The 17,608-nt window shown below is 42.4% G+C and overlaps 1 long non-coding RNA gene across 1 annotated transcript; it reads right to left on the minus strand.

The window, feature by feature from the left end:
- Positions 1-12,556: 12,556 nt before the first annotated feature.
- LOC125015433 lies at positions 12,557-14,653 on the minus strand. Its single transcript, XR_007113602.1, has 3 exons — positions 14,522-14,653; positions 12,766-13,010; positions 12,557-12,685 (listed from the first exon to the last, which is right to left on the minus strand). It is a non-coding gene; the product is annotated as an uncharacterized LOC125015433 (long non-coding RNA).
- Positions 14,654-17,608: the final 2,955 nt, after the last annotated feature.

The raw sequence follows: 17,608 nt of genomic DNA on the forward strand, positions 1-17,608 counted from the left end.
TCTGCCTGCGTCAAATAAACAGGATACAGAGATGAATAAGCTCTCAGAGCAGGAAGATCAGGCCTCGTCTGATGAAAACAGAGAAACCTGTTTCATGAGACAGAATGAATGAAAGTTTAGGTGGTTTTTACATTTCTGCTTAAAAAAACACAAGAGCACCAGCAGATTTCCACATGAAAGCAGTTAACTGTTCTTCTGGAGAACCACTGGTGTTCTTGGGCTCCTTGTCTGTTTCTCTTCACATTCAGCTCATGGACTCATGTCCTGACATTTTCTTTCAGAGTTCACTGGTACAATTCACAGTTCATTGGTCCATCAATGATGAGCAGATGCAGCAGAACAGGCCCAAACCAGGACATTAGCGCCCCCATGTGTCATGGAGGGATGAGGTTCTGATGCTGGAATGCAGTGTTGGTTCATCTCCAAACATTTAAACCAAACTATTCTACTCTGGTCTCATCTGTCCACTAAACATTGTCCCACATGTTCTTTGTGGACAGAGAGCAGTGTCTTTGGTTGTTGAGTGGATTCATCAACATGAACATCAGCCAATGTGAGAGAGGCCTTTAGCTGCTTAGAAGTTCCCCTGGGTTCCTCTGGTTCCTCTCCCACTATGATGGAGTGATGTTTGTTGGTGGACCACTCCTGTGGAGGGGAACAGTCGTCTTCAATCTGTCTGACTCTCTGTGGATTATTTGTGGCTTCCAGACTCTTTAGAGATGGTTGTGGAACCTTTTCCAGCCTGATGAGCAACAACAACTCTTTTTCTGAGCTCCTCACAAAGCTCCTTTCATCTGTTGTCATCACACACTTCAACACAAACATGATTTATAGAAACTAAACCAGGACCTGAGTCTCGTCACGTTGACTTTAAACACATCTGGACACATGGACTCTGGTTTAATCTCTGATATGTGATACAGTTCACTGCTATAGTGAGAGTAAACTCTTTCAGTTTCATGTATGTAATCGGGTTCGCTTCCTTTACTTCCAGGAATTTGTCTGAGAACAATGTTTTCAGAAGATTTTGAAATTTTAAGCAGCAGTGTATAAACTATGAGAGGAAACCTTTAACTGTATGTGACAAAAAAGGCAGAACAACTACAAAGAGACATAAAATAAGGAGGAAGCAAACTATTTGGTTTAAAAATCAGCAGTTTGATTCAAAACACTTGTTCCTTTTTTTCTGGTTCCAGTTCAGGCTTCAGAAACTCAGTGTGTGTGAATAGTATCAGTAATTCACAGGTCAGCAGCTGTGGCTTCTAGTTCTCAGTTCATATTCTCTAGAAGTAACACCAAGAAATAAGTATGAGCTCAGCCACCACCTTCAGCAGCCGGAGACGTCGTTTCTTATCTTATCTGCAGCGTGACGGCTTTAAAGTAGCTCTGACTTCAGAGATAAAGCAGCATGAGCCATAAAAGGCTTCAGACCTTTGACAGTGGTGATTAATTAAAATGTGTCTCCATTAATGTGTCTCCCTCAGATAGAAGTGAGATCTGGTCTCGGTCTGTGTGTAAATCAGCAGCAGCGCCACCATGTGGTCAGTAGAATATTGTTTCAGTCTCTAATGGATTTCTACTTTTAAATGTCATTAGCTGCGTTTCCATTCGCTCTGTAAATGTGCAAAACCTAAATATCACAATAAAAAGTGGTAATGGAAACGCCTACATGTCTAAAAACCTCTCAGATATTTAAAGCTAAAACATTTTTAAGCTCTCATCAGGTGGTTTTTCAGACGCATCGTCTATAAAAGTTGATCTTTAAGGTGTAATGGAAACACTCTTTCCTCATTTCCTCAGGAGGTGATGCAGGGCGTCATGTGACCAGGTCATTTTAAGTCCATGTTCCTCAAAGCGACGAGACTTTAAGAGAATTATGGGACATCACGTAAAGAAACATGTAGAAACACGTACAAAGAGCAGCTGGACTTTATTGAAATTTTAGAAACATCACTTTTATTTTGAGAGAAACTGGAATGGAAACACAGCTACAGACCTTAGCGTTGTATTTCCGTCTGCTTCTCCACCTCCACTACTTTTTTATTGATCCATTACAAAATAAAAGTGATGTCTCAATAAAGTCCAGCTGCTCTTTGTTTGTTCTTCTCCCATAATTCTCTTAAAATTCTCTTTGAGGAAGGTGGACTTCAAATGAACTGGTTACATGAACTCTTGCATCATCTCCAGGGAAATGACAAGAAAGTGTTTCCGTTTGAGATAAACTTTTATGTTGAAAAACCACCTCACAAGAGCGTAGAAAAGTTTTAGCTTTAGATATTTTAAAGGCTTTTTAGACATGTAGGTGTTTCCGTCACCGTTTCCTTTGTACGTCTCGTCTTCGGACAAATTTTGGCAAAAGTTTCAGTCGCCATAGTTGGAAGCAAAGCAGGAAGTAGAAGCAAAAATTAACAGGTAAAAGAGACACAGCGCCACCTAGTGTTTGGGAGAAGTTACGTAGGTGACAGCGTCCAGGTCCTGCTTTGCTGTAAAAGCCTTTAACAAACCAGATCAACCTTGTTGTTTGACCTTTCACTGAGTTAGTGATGCTAGTATTAGCATCATGCTGCTAATATTGTCATGTAACGAGATGACGGACGAGCAACAACCACAAAAGTTATTTCTCTTGAGGAGATGATCCACGTTTTGAAACAAGCTGCACAAACAAGTCTCTCGTCTTTATTTCAGTCAAAGCTCAGATTAGAACTGAAACGTCGTGTAGTTTCTCTGTTTTTTTAAAAGTCTTCCTCTCTCCGTGTTGTGTTATTGCCTCATCGTTGTGTTTGAAGCAGGTTCAGACAGAACCAGAGACTCACGGTTCACTGAGAAACTCTCGTGTATTTTTTACACATTCCAATAAAACAGAGGCTGTTTTTTTTCGTCATCTCAGACTCAGTCCTGATTCAGCTGTCAACAAGTCGTGACTTGAGAAGTGAGTCTTGTTAGTTCTTCTTTTCTCTTCCCTTTGCCCTCCTCCTCTTCTCGGCTGCATCCCTATATGGTAAAAGCCTGTGAGTCGCTGAGTGACTGCACAGGAAATCCACCATTTGAATAGTGAAAAAAAAAAGCCACACGCGATACTTTCGTTCTTTGATGGACTGAAATTGTCCTCAGACTTCAAAGGAAGTTATTCTCGTGTAATTGCTCTTTTTTTCTTCGCAGAGATCCCATGAAAAATTCATTCATTTTTTTGTGTGTGTGTGTTTTTTGTGTGTGTGTGTGTGTTTTTTGTGTGTGTGTGTTTGGGTTTCTGTTGAGGTTTTACGATTAGAGGAACTTTGCGCTTCCCACAGTGCAGACAGTCGTCTTCGCCGTTTTGCATGTTTGCAGCATTTGAATGAGACTGACATCAGATTTTTGGTTTCTTAGACTCCCTGTAGACTTCCTGTTGGTGTCTGCACGGACCACAATGCACCACCTCAGGCTGCAGCTCCACCTTCATGTACCAAGGACTAAAAATGAAGCTTGCTCAGTGTCACATGTGCCAGTTCTTCCTTTAGCGAAAGGCTAACACCCTCATAAAGGCTCATATCTCTCTGCCAGCTGCGCTCACATTCAGCTTCCTCATTCTGGTCTCCGTGACGACAGGCATCCAGGATGTCATCACATCTTTCATGTGGGTGTCACGACTTCTGCTTTGCAGGTTTTCCTGTAAAGAGCGAGTTATATGAAAGCAGCTGAGGCCTCGAGGCCTCGGGGGCCGAGGGCAGCGCTCGTCTGTCTGAGGAGTCGTTTGTCACATTTGAGAACGACGACTATTATATTCAAAAAGTGTGAAAACACCACAGAACTGTGTGAAAATGAAGATCAGTCAGAGCCGATTAAAGATGTTTCACTCGTTAAACACGTGTTTTAACCTATAAGACCTTTCATTTCATTTAACTGTTTTAAATTTCTATGTTTAATTTATTTATTTGCAAATTTTGATTTGTCAAATTAAATTTTACTTTCTAGATTTATTTCTGTATTTCTTCCTCATTTCTTGTTTTATTTATTTTTTATTTTATTGATCTATTTATAAATTTGTGCTGGATAAATAAATGAAAAAAAAAATCAAATATGTAGAAAAAATCTGTCAACAAAGCTGGGATTATGATGCTCAAGAAATCTAGAAATAAAATAAGAAATGTAAATAAAATATTAAATAAAGATCAAAGTTAAACAAAATTGAAGATGATGTTTAAAAATGTAGAAATAAATTCAAAAACCACACATTAACTAAAAAAATAAAGAAATTTAGAATATTAAAAAAGTAAAAGAAATGAAGAAATAAAATAAGAAATGAAAATATTAAATAAAGATCAACGTTAAGCAAAGTTAAGGTTGACATTTAAAATGTAGAAATATACTCAAAAATGATGCATGATTAAATAAAACCAAAAATAAAGGAAAATAAAGACAGACATTAAATTAAATAAAATTAGAGTAAAAATGTAAATAAAAATATTAAATAATTATCAGAGTTAAGCAACATTAAAGTTGATGTTTCAAAATGTTTGCTGTATATATTAAAAAAATAAATGTTAAATAAAATAAAATAAATTTTGAAAGGTAAATACAGAATAGCAAAATTAAAGTTGACATTTAAAAATGTAGAAATAAATTCAAACACCATGTTTGAAAAAATTAATTAAAAAAATAAAGAACTTCAGAGACAGTCAAAGAAATATTAAAGTAAAGTGAAAGTTCATCTAAATTAGAGTTGATGCGTCTTCAGGCTGAATCAATTAAACCGATGCTGCTATAGTTTCCAGATCAGTGCCTGATTCCTCTGATATTTCTCCATCTGACTCATGATTTACAGCAACATTACAAACATACAAACACTGGTTAAACTGCACAGTCGCTCTCGTTCCTCCTGCAAAGGTCTGAGCACAGAGGCAGTTGACCTTTAACGCAACCTCTCCGGCTTCCATGAATGAATAACTGCTTTAGCGGGCGTCGCTGATCCATGCACAGTTATAGTTTAATTAAAACGAGACGAGGCGAAAAGATCTGCAGCGAATAGGAGGCAGGAAGGAGGTCAGGAGGAAGGATGACGTAAGACTGAAGGGAGACACGAGTGGCCTCAAGGTTCAGACACAATGAGACGATTTTAACATGTGACATTCGTCCTGATGTAAGCGAGGACGTGGGACCGGGTCTGCAGGGTGTAGTCGTAACGTCACGTGACCGGCCTCCTGTCCAGAAACTGCTTTTCTGGCAAATTTGAACGAACTTCGAAACAGTCGCGCACGTAAAAGTGAACAAAACCCCAAGAAAAATAGAAGTTAATGAAGGTAGAAGAAGAAAACCAGAACTTTGACTGATGCATCAATTAAGTTAAAACCAGCTTAACGTCTGTTGGACACTTTCCCTCCTCAATTACCAATTATATCACATTCCAGCTTTTAGCATATTTAAATTCCCAGGCATCACTGTACACGCTGAATGTCAGAGGTTAAATAAACAACGTCGTATTTTGTTTTATTCAAATAGACGAGCATCACGGCTCCTACACATGTGAGTCCTGGGCCTTAAATCCTCAGGCTTCCACCCTGAAGCTGTTTTGCCTATTTTATGACGACTAGTCCAGTGAAATCCGTCCGTACGACTCTATCTCCTCCTCAGTGGTATTCAAATGTGGACTTTCACTAGGCCACACAAATTAACCTTTTACACAGCACTCATTGAAATAGTTTAAGATTCCAAGATTCCAACCCAAGAGTGTTATCGTCAACTTTAGGCCAAACGGTGACAGCTGCTCTTAATAAAAAATACAGTAATAATAACTGTATTAAAACAGTGATAAAAAATGAATCAACAACAATTAAACTACCAACAACGCCCATAATACGTGTAAACCATCCATTAGGCCTCAGTAGTGATGGTAATTAGTGGTGAATCAACTAAAACTGTAGATGTGTTCAAGATAATGTCCCTTTGATGATCATGTGATCATGTTTTGTCTGCATCCATGTTTTCATTTCTCTGGACGTAACAGTGCATTGTCTTGCATTAGTGTTTAAGTCTGTCACTACTATGTGACATCATGAAATATTCTTTACAAAACAGAGGCAACTAGGCCTGAGAACGAATCCTTGATCTTCTCTGATTGGCTCAATGAAAACCACATGACACTAAACCTCACTGAGAGGAACCAGGACATGAAGTGACCACATATGGTTCCTGGACCATGGAGGTCAAAGGTTAAGGCCACACAGGAAGAGACGATATGTCGACCAGATCTAGATCTGTAGATCCAGGAAGGACCGGACAACTCTGGGTTTGCATGAAACAGAACCCGCCTGTAACTCCATGAAGAGGTTCTTTTAACCTCCCGAGAGGATAATTTCTTTAAAGTGAGATTAAAATCTTTAGGTACTTGGGATTATAATGTATAAAATAAATAAATAAATAAATAAATAAAAAGAATCACGTGGACACAGGAATTATTTCAGCGTATATTATAATTTAAGTCCCTAATGTGAATCAATATGAAGTAAAACTGCTTATTTTAATACAAAAGCAGAACCGGAAACAATGAAATCCCAACGTCCTCGAATGAGCACTTCTGAATTTGTTAAATTCTCATTTTAAATGAAACTACAACAGTTAATAAGAATATAGAATAAACACGTGTACTGACCCTTCACGAAGTGTCTCCTTATGAGGACAACGGGTCCAAATGAAGAAGAACAGGAAGCTGCAACAAACCTAAAACATAACGTCCCCATATGAGGACACCGGGTCTCAGGAGGTTAATCATTGGCTCTAATCTGGATCAGCTAATTCTAATATGAAGAATGTGAATGTGTGCGAATGGATAAATCATTTATGAATTATTTAAGGACGCACTGAGGAAAAAAAGACGACAACAACAAATCATTTACGTTAAACTTCCCTCCTATTTGTTTTGGATGTAAAGCAGCGATTCTGTCGATGGGTTCTGAGAACTCTACGCACTGTGACATGACAAAACACATGCAAATAGAAAAAGCTCAAGCAAATGAAATATCGTCACCAGTTTGACAACACAGGAAACACAATACAGAAGCACGAGCACGTACAGCTCGGTTAGCACTGCGGCTACTCGCTGTTTACCTAGCATTAGCATTTCACTCATTATTAGTCCAACAACTCAAATAGGAAAGTCTCATTCTGTCCATCTCCTCCTATAAACAACTTATTTCAGTTATTTTACAAAAACAGAAGCTGCAGTTTAGCTGCTACGTCAAGTTATCGCTAATTTTATGCTAAAGTCACTTTTAACCCTCACGTACTGTTGTTGACCACCAGAGGTTTTCTTTTTCCTCATGACTTCCACTGTACGGCAGCGAATGGAATGAGTTTTGGTGAGAAACTTTAAAATTTCATACATTTTGAAAATATGATTTCATCATTTTCAGTAGGTCAGTAAAACACTGAGGGCGAAAACTACAAACATCCTCTCGTAGTGTTTGTGGCTGAAAACGGCCTCTATCTTTGACTGCTGTAAAAATATATCAGATTCATTTTTTTATTTATTTATTTATTTTAATTTTATTTGTTAATCAACTTCAATATTGATCAAAACTACTGAATATTAAAACAGATAAAGCATGCCAAATTAGAGCCCTTCTGAACAGTGGAGATCACCAGCAGTAAAACACATTCTTATTAATGTCATTTCTATGGATTCAAAAAATGTAGTTATAATGGGAGTCAATGGGGCAAAAACTAAATATGCATAAAAGTCAATTATATGACTAATCTCTGACATAATCCAAGACTGTGATAACAGTTAAAAAGAATCTCCTGTTTCAAATATTTTTTATTTCTAATATGTTTTTTTCTCCATATCAGTGACACTGATGTGACACTTAAAGGGTTAAATTTTAGATTTTTATTTTTTAATATTTAGTAGTTTTTATCAGTTCTGGAGTTGATTAACAGATTTTTTTTTTTTTTAAAAAAGAACAAATATTTATCTCATATATTTTTACAGCAGTCAAAGTTAGTTTCAGTTTTTTTTTTTTTGTTTGTTTGTTTTAACAGTACACGAGGGTTAATTAGAATTTAATTATAATTTCACTTCACTTTCACACAGACTTTGGGTTCATTGCGTTTTTTTTTTTTTTTTTTTTGTTTTTTTTTTTTTTTAATTTTCTTTTTTAAACCAGTGCAGTGAAAAGTAAAATGTGCTGAAGTCTGTAGCTTGTGTCCAGGCTGAAATATTTCAGGGGTCATGTTGGAGATATTTACCCGCTGGAGGCCGGAGCCTCTATCTGCTGCCAAAGTTCACCACAGTGAGGTAATCTTAAGCTTTAATGATCCAAAACAATGAGCCCCAACACAACGTGATAGATTTATACCTCACAGCACCAGAACCAGAGATTATCAGAGAGCTGGAAGCTTTTATACCAGAGGAACAAGGTAGAAATGTATAAATTTACATCTTATATTAGAATCTAGAGTCAAAATATTAACATTTTTAATTATAAGGTCTGTTTTTACCAAGACTTAGAGGTTTGATCGGAATCAAAGGTTCGTTATTTCAGAGCGTATGTTCAGGCTTAATTGATTATTCTCATGAAAAACTAAAGAAAAAACCTAAACCTGCATCGGTCAGTGACTGACTCTTAAATTACCTCTGGAACAGGAAGTGAGCTGCATATTTCAGCTTCCTCCTACACAGACACAGATAAGGATGTCTGTTTCGTTTTTTTGTTTTCTAAGTTGTGAACAGACGTGCGGAAAGAAAACAACGTTTATTTTGTGTTAGTTGATATATTTCCTGTTTTGTCAGATTACCTGATAAAACCTGAATGGATTAAAAGGTCAAAACATTCAGCTACAAAGACGGAACGATGCATTAACTACCAGCGTGTGCTTTTATTGTATATATGGTACATATTTTACTGGATGTCGCTGCTGTAGTTTTTATGTTGCTATAGTTTATTTTGGTGTGTGATGTTTGTGTGTTTTTTACATGTTGAATGTAAAGTTCATTTCACATTTATTTATATCCTGAAGCATTAATTTTGCAGCAGGAATCAGAAACAGTGGACAAGGACAGATGACGCAATATCCACAATAAAAGTAATAAAAATACTACTAATAAAACAGGTAGAAGTGGAAGCCAGGCATAAAGTCCATAGTACTAATAAAGGAGAAGTAAAAACGATGTGTAAAATAAAAAGAGTGTGAAGAAGCTTGAAGCAGCAGAGCAGACAGACGCTCCACTGTCATTTCTCATCCACTGTGAACTCACTCTGTGAACTCGGGGAGCAGATGCTCATTTAAACTGAGAGAATGAAGCTCGTTAGAGTCGACAATGGAGTCTCTGTGCCAACCAGGAGGACGACACATTCGCCCCCGCGCACCCTCCCACCCTCCTCCATCGCTCCGTCGATCCGTTTCACATGGAGGAATCTGAAAAGAGGAACCTCCCACCACTGGTTTGTTTTGCTCGGTTGCACAGATTGCAACCTCCAAGCCCCTCCTCCTCCTCCTCAGTCCCATCGGCCAACCACTACCTCTGGTGAGGTTTGGGGTCCGACACTTTATTTAGAGCTGCAGAAAGGTCGTTCCCTCATCACAAACAATCACAAGAAACCAGAAAGTAGAGCAGCTGCATCAAGCAGGACAGTTTTCTACTGACAGGTCAAATCATTACTAATTATTATTAGTTGGTTCCTAAAAAGAATAATCAGTGTGACAAGGCTGAGAAGAGCTACTATAACCTGGGAGGCTAGGAAGCTAGAAAGAGATACTATTAGCTGGAAGGCTAAGAAGAGCAATTATTAGCTGGACTGGCTAAGAAGAGGTTCTTTAACCTGGGAGGCTAGGAAGAACTACAATTAGCTGGTAGGTTAGGGAGAGCTACTATTAGCTGGAATGCTAGGAAGAGCTACAATTAGCTGAGGAGGATTAGAAGAGCTTCTATTAGTTGGAAGGCTAGGAAGAGCAACTGTTCGTTGGAAGGCTAGGAAGAGCAACTATTAGCTGGGGCTAACAAGAGTTTCCATAACCTGGGAGGCTAGGAAGCTAGAAAGAGCTGGGGGTATAGGACTATTAGCCAGGAGGCTAGTAACAGATAGATGGAGAGGCTAAGAAGAGTATCTATAACCTGGGAAGCTAGGAAGAGACATTGGCTAGCTAGCTGGAAAGAAAGAGCTACTGTTAGCTGGGATGCAAGGAAGAGTTTCTATAACACGGGAGGCTAAGAAGAGCTATTATTATCTGGGAGCCTAGGAATGGCTACTATTAGCTGGGAGGTTTGGAATATTAGCTAGTAAGAGATACTATAAGCTGGGGAGAGTAAGAAGAGCTACTAATAGTTGGAAGGCTAGGAAGGGCAACTGTTGGCTGGAAGGCTAGGAAGAGCAACTATTAGTTGGGGGGTAAGAAGAGCTACTATAACCTGGGAGGCTAGGAAGCTAGAAAGAGATACTATTAGCTGGAAGGCTAAGAAGAGCAATTATTAGCTGGACTGGCTAAGAAGAGGTTCTTTAACCTGGGAGGCTAGGAAGAACTACAATTAGTGGGTAGGCTAGGGAGAGCTACTATTAGCTGGAATGCTAGGAAGAGCTACCATTAGCTGGGGAGGATTAGAAGAGCTACTAATAGTTGGAAGGCTAGGAAGGGCAACTGTTGGCTGGAAGGCTAGGAAGAGCAACTATTAGTTGGGGGGTAAGAAGAGTTTCTATAACCTGGGAGGCTAGGAAGCTAGAAAGAGATACTATTAGCTGGGGGCTAGGACTATTAGCCAGGCGGCTAGTAAGAGATAGCTGGGGAGGCTAAGAAGTGTTTCTATAACCTGGGAAGCTAGGAAGAAATATTGGCTAGCTAGCTGGCAAGGAAGAGCTACTGTTAGCTGGGATGCAAGGAAGAGTTTCTATAACACGGGTGGCTAAGAAGAGCAACTATTAGCTGGGAGGTTAGGAGTATTAGCTAGTAAGAGATACTATAAGCGGGGGAGAGTAAGAAGAGCTACTATTAGCTTTGAGGCTATGAAGAGCTACTATTAGCTGGAAGGCTAAGAAGAGCTACTATTGACTGGGAGGCTAAGAAGAGATACTATCAGCTCCATTCAGGATTCAGGATCCAAAGGCTCAGGGTCATCACACAAACATCTGGAGACACTGAGAGACAGTTCTTGCCTTTCTGTTCGTCCGTCGCACATAGAGCCTATGACCTGATCGTGGGCTGAGAAACATGCAGCAGAGCTGAGGAGGTCTGAGGAATGCAGGAAGAATCTGAATGGTGTCGCTCTGCAGGAACCCATCTGACAGTCCTTGTTTGACTCCTACAGGTCCCGCATGCCAACATTCCTCCGGTCGGTGCTGAATAAAAGGCCGAGTCTGTGCCGCACCGACGGGGATGACGCTGCCTGTATTTACGCTTCTGTCACAACATGTTGTCAAAATAAGGACAAGCAGAGGCCAGTGCAGGAAGTGGTTGTTTTCCATTGTATCTACACATTGTTCTAAGGACTTGAGTCTAGTTGGGCTACGCCGGGTCATCCACAAGTCATGAGGTCGGGATCAATGGTCAATGTGTTTCACAAAGAGGTTTTGAAATCATGATCTTAACGCGATTAGAGGCCGGACAAACAAAAAATGACATCAAAGATTTAGTGGCAACAAGAGCAGATTGTGGTGTCTCTTTACGAGGGTAGGGAGAGTTACTATTAGCTGGGGAGGCTAGGAAAAGCTACTATTAGCTAGGACACAAAGAGGAGCTACTATTAGCTGGGAGGCTAGGAAGAGCTACTGTTAGCTGAGAGGCTAGGAAGAGCTACTGTTAGCTGTGAGGCTAGGAAGAGCTACTATTAACTGGGGAGGCTAAGAAGAGCTACTATTTGCTAGGACACAAAGAGGAGCTACTTTTAGCTGAGAGGCTAGGAAGAGCTACTATTAGCTAGGAGGCTAGGAAGAGCTACTGTTGGATGAGAGGCTAGGAAGAGCTACTGTTAGCTGAGAGGCTAGGAAGAGCTACTATTAACTGGGGAGGCTAGGAAAAGCTACTATTAGCTAGGGCACAAAGAGGAGCTACTATTAGCTGGGAGGCTAAGATCTAGGAAGAGCTACTATTAGCTAGGGCACAAAGAGGAGCTACTATTAGCTGGGAGGCTAGGAAGAGCCACTATTAGCTGGGAGGCTAGCAAGAGCTACTGTTAGCTGAGAGGCTAGGAAGAGCCACTATTAGCTGGGAGGCTAGGAAGAGCTATGTTAGCTGAGAGGCTAGGAAGAGCTACTATTAGCTGGCAGGTTAGGAAGAGGTACTGTTAGCTGAGAGGCTAGGACGAGCTACTGTTAGCTGGGACATAAAGAGGAGCTACTATTAGCTGGGAGGCTAAGATCTAGGAAGAGCTACTATTAGCTGAGAGGCTAGGAAGAGCTACTGTTAGCTGCGAGGCTAGGAAGAGCTACTATTAGCTGAGAGGCTAAGAAGAGCCAGCATTAGCTGGGAGGCTAAGATCTAGGAAGAGCTACTATTAGCTAGGACACATAGAGGAGCTACTATTAGCTGAGAGGCTAAGATCTAGGAAGAGCTACTATCTGGGAAGATAGTAGCTCTCAGCAACCAGCCATTGGATATGGGTCCAATTAGCACCAAAAATGGTGGACACAGGAAAAACATTGCTTAGCTTGGTGCGTCTCTGCCCTTTGTGATGTTCATGGGGCCAAAATGACGTCTGCGACACACGAGAAGTTCCCACGTGCTGAAATACACAAAGAAGAGTGATGCAGACATGATGAGATCAACAAGAGAAACACAAATCAGGACGTTTCACCCACTGACCTCATCACTGAGATGCTGAGACTTTAACGTGCAGCTTTAGCCACGATTTGGAGAAAGTTCTTTTCATTCACCAGGAGCCTTCACGAAGACCAGATTTATTTCCGTCAGCATGCATTCATCAGTGTTCCTAATAAACTGGCCAGGGAGCGTGTCTCGTTGCCGTCGTGTTGAGTAATTGTGCTCGTTGCGCTGCTGGATTTACAGCTGTTCAGCACTCGGCTGTGATCTCACACAATGATTAACTGCTGCGTGTCAGGAACAAAAGAAAACAAGGAAGAAATATAAACACATGAAGGTGTTAATGCGGCAGGAGGCGGATGTCAGATAACAACCAGTTACTCATTCTTTGGAACAATACGCTCCATTGTAAAGGCAATAACAGTGACACATAAATGTAGTTTCACTTCTCTTCATTTTTTAAATTTCTGCATAAAAATGACTCGAAACATCGACAAAGAGAAGCCGATAAAACGCCTGCGGCAGGAATATTAGAGTCGTGTATTTGTTTAATCAGAAAGTGCTAATTACCTTCTCCGAGAAGTCATTCGTAAACCTGACATACTTAATATCTCTCAAATCAACAAACTCCAAATTGCTCTGTTTGTATTTGTTTCATTAAATAAAACACTTCCCTCATTTTTTAATAATCTCTTTAAAGCCAATAATTAATTTCCTGATTATTTTACCTGAACTGCTCTCAAGCTTCAGCCTCACTTGGTTAAACTTTCTTCAGTATCATTTTTTTTTTTTTTTACTGCTTTGTGAATAATCCATCACATTGATTTTCTTTTCTTTCCTGCTTCTATTTCTTTTCTTGAGTTAAAGTCTAACTGTTATTTAGGGAGCGCTCCTCTTCAGTGTCATACTTAATGTCACCGTACAACTAAATATGTTTTAAAGCCATCAGCACTATACATCCTGTACTTTGTGGGGAAACATGTCATCAAGCAAGTTCAAACTCATCTTTACAACCAACACTCTGAATAGATACAGGATGGAAATGGACCAATGATCTGTTTAGTTACATAACACGATAAACTATAAAAATATAACAAAGAAAGGAGAAAGGTCTGGATGTGTTTTCATTAACTGCAGCCTTTAAAACATGCAGCGTGTTTATTTTGTCTTGTCTTGAACTGTGAATTCTACCAGTGAACTCTGAAAGAAGATGTCAGGACATGAGTCCATGAGCTGAATGTGAAGAGAAACTGGGTCATGGAGGAAGACAAGGAGCCCAAGAACACCAGTGGTTCTCCAGAAGAACCAGATGAATGTTTAGGAACAAGTCAAAGTCCTGACCTTCATCCAGTAGAAATGTTGGAGCATCAGCTGATGAGATGAAGTCTGATTCCTCTGCTTCGTGTGTTTTATCTGTTTCTCTTTGTCTCCTCTCAGGATGTTTCTGAGTCATTTTTGTGCAGCACGGTTCTGAATCTGTTGTGTAACTCTGGATCAATGACTCAGATGTTTCCATCACGTTTCCTGGAGAACAGTAAAAATATGACGACGTCATCACTGAACCATGTTGACATCATCTCTGTGGTCAGAGAGGAACCTGCATCGCTTCGTACGATCGTTTTCTTCAATAACTCAACACAAAAGTAGAATATTTCTGGGTTCTTTATATCTGTTGATGTTTTGAGTCATTTTTCTGCAAACATGTAGAAAATTCCAGCGGCTATAAAAGCATTTAGGCAGCGTCATGTAATAATTTGTGGAGGCAGATTCTCCTCGTTAATAAAACCTCTTAACTCACCTGCTTCAGCTCCCACACGCTTTAAACACCAGCTTTAATTACATGGACTATTCACTGAAAACCACTGGGAGCTCGGTCATTATGCAACCAGCCAGCAACCAGCCAGCAACCAGGCAGCAACCAGCCAGCAACCAGCCAGCAACCAGGCAGCAACCAGCCAGCAACCAACCAACCAGCTAACAGCCAGCAACCAGGCAGCAACTAGCCAGCAACCAGGCAGCAACCAGCAACAAGCCAGTAAACCAGCTAAGAGCCCAGCAACCAGCCCAGCAACCAGCCAGCAACCAGTCAGCAACCAGGCAGCAACCAGCCAGCAACCAACCAACCAGCCAGCTAACAGCCAGCAACCAGCCAGCAACCAGGCAGCAACCAGCCAGCCAGCAACCAGCTAACAGCCAGCAACCAGCAACCAGCCAGCAACCAGCCAGCAACCAGGCAGCAACCAGCCAGCCAGCAACCAGCTAACAGCCAGCAACCAGCAACCAGCCAGCAACCAGGCAGCAACCAGCCAGCAACCAGCAACCAGGCAGCAACCAGCCAGCAACTAGGCAGCAACCAGCCAGCAACCAGCCAGCAACCAGCCAACAACCAGGCAGCAACCAGGCAGCAACCAGCAACCAGCCAGCTAACAGCCCAGCAACTAGCCAGCAACCAGCCAACAAGGCAGCAACCAGCCAGCAACCAGCCAGCTAACAGCCCAGCAACTAGCCAGCAACCAGCCAACCAGGCAGCAACCAGCCAGCAACCAGCCAGCTAACAGCCCAGCAACCAGCGAACAGCCCAGCAACCAACCAGTCAGCAACCAGCCAGCAACCAGCCAGCCAGCAACCAGCTAACAGCTCCTAGCGAGCCCAGCAACCAGCCAGCAACCAGGCAGCAACCAGCTAACAGCCCAGCAACCAGGCAGCAACCAGCCAGCAACCAGCCAGCCAGCAACCAGCCAGCAACCAGGCAGCAACCAGCCAGCAACCAACCAGCCAGCAACCAGCCAGCTAACAGCCCAGCAACCAGCGAACAGCCCAGCAACCAACCAGTCAGCAACCAGCCAGCAACCAGCCAGCCAGCAACCAGCTAACAGCTCCTAGCGAGCCCAGCAACCAGCCAGCAACCAGGCAGCAACCAGCTAACAGCCCAGCAACCAGGCAGCAACCAGCCAGCAACCTGCCAGCCAGCAACCAGCAACCAGCTAACAGCCCAGCAACCAGCCAGCAAACAGCTAACAGCCCAGTGACCAGCAACCAGCCAGCAACCAGCCAGCTAACAGCCCAGCAACCAGCGAACAGCCAGCAACCAGCCAGCAACCAGCCAGCAACCAGCCAGCCAGCAACCAGCACAGCACCAGGCAGAAACCAGCCAGCCAGAACCAGCTAACAGCCCAGCAACCAGGCAGAAACCAGGCAGCAGCCAGGCAGAAACCAGCCAGCAACCAGCCAGCAACCAGGCAGCAACCAGCTAACAGCCCAGCAACCAGGCAGCAACCAGCCAGCAACCAACCAGCCAGCAACCAGCCAGCTAACAGCCCAGCAACCAGCGAACAGCCCAGCAACCAACCAGTCAGCAACCAGCCAGCAACCAGCCAGCCAGCAACCAGCTAACAGCTCCTAGCGAGCCAGCAACCAGCCAGCAACCAGGCAGCAACCAGCTAACAGCCCAGCAACCAGGCAGCAACCAGCCAGCAACCTGCCAGCCAGCAACCAGCAACCAGATAACAGCCCAGCAACCAGCCAGCAAACAGCTAACAGCCCAGTGACCAGCAACCAGCCAGCAACCAGCCAGCTAACAGCCCAGCAACCAGCGAACAGCCAGCAACCAGCCAGCAACCAGCCAGCAACCAGCCAGCCAGCAACCAGCCAGCAACCAGGCAGAAACCAGCCAGCCAGAACCAGCTAACAGCCCAGCAACCAGGCAGAAACCAGGCAGCAGCCAGGCAGAAACCAGCCAGCAACCAGCCAGCAACCAGGCAGCAACCAGCTAACAGCCCAGCAACCAGGCAGCAACCAGCCAGCAACCTGCCAGCCAGCAACCAGCAACCAGCTAACAGCCCAGCAACCAGCCAGCAACCAGCAACCAGCAACCAGCCAGCAACCAGCAACAAGCTAACAGCCCAGCAACCAGCCAACCAGCCAGAAACCAGCCAGCCCGCAACCAGCCAGCATCCAGCTAACAGCCCAGCAACCAGCCAACCAGCCAGAAACCAGCCAGCCCGCAACCAGCCAGCAACCAGGCAGTAACTAGGCAGCAACCAGGCAGCAACCAGCCAGCAACTAGGCACCAGCCAGCAACCAGGCAGCAGCCAGCAACCAGCCAGCAACTAGGCAGCCAGCAACCAGCCTTTCAGACTCAGGCTTCGGTCATGTTTGATCAGCGGCTGAGTCGTGACCACATAATCGTTTCTATGGGCGACACATGACGGGTTTGGTTTGAGCAGCCGACCTGATGCAGACCTAAGACCCTTTACTGAAACAGACACACTAGAGCTTCTCTATAGGAAATCAATCTTCTCTGTGGACGTGTTGACTTAGGACGTCTGACCAGGACGTGACAGCAGAGAGCAAAGATTAAATCATTATCAGGCAGCGTTCGATAACCACCAATCTGTTTACATACCACAGTATAGAGGCATCTGTTTCCCCACAGGACATGAACGGTCACTAGGGATGTTTCTAATATACCGATACCGATACATACATGTCTACATGTGTATATGAAACTTTTACAATGAACATTTGTGAATGTAATTATAAAATATGTATAAGAACTAAACAAGCTACCAGATTTCAGACTTGTCTTCAATCAACTTCAACTGAAAATCTGAGCAAATCACATTTTAAAACAAATCTTCAGGACGTCTCGTTCTACATTCTCTATCATTGTCCATTTATACGTTTTTGTTAACAAACAACACCAACAGTGACACATTTTCTCATAAATTAAACCCTAATATTGTGTCATGGCTGAGAGATTAAAACATGAGGTTATAATGGAAGTCAATGGGACATTTTTATAGGGTAGAAAATTTTAAATCTGATGCTACACAAAACTACTAATACAATCAAGTCAGTATTTTAGATAATCTTTGTCATAACC

The sequence above is a fragment of the Mugil cephalus genome, chromosome 10, assembly GCF_022458985.1.
Source record: "Mugil cephalus isolate CIBA_MC_2020 chromosome 10, CIBA_Mcephalus_1.1, whole genome shotgun sequence".
Lineage (NCBI taxonomy): Eukaryota > Metazoa > Chordata > Actinopteri > Mugiliformes > Mugilidae > Mugil > Mugil cephalus.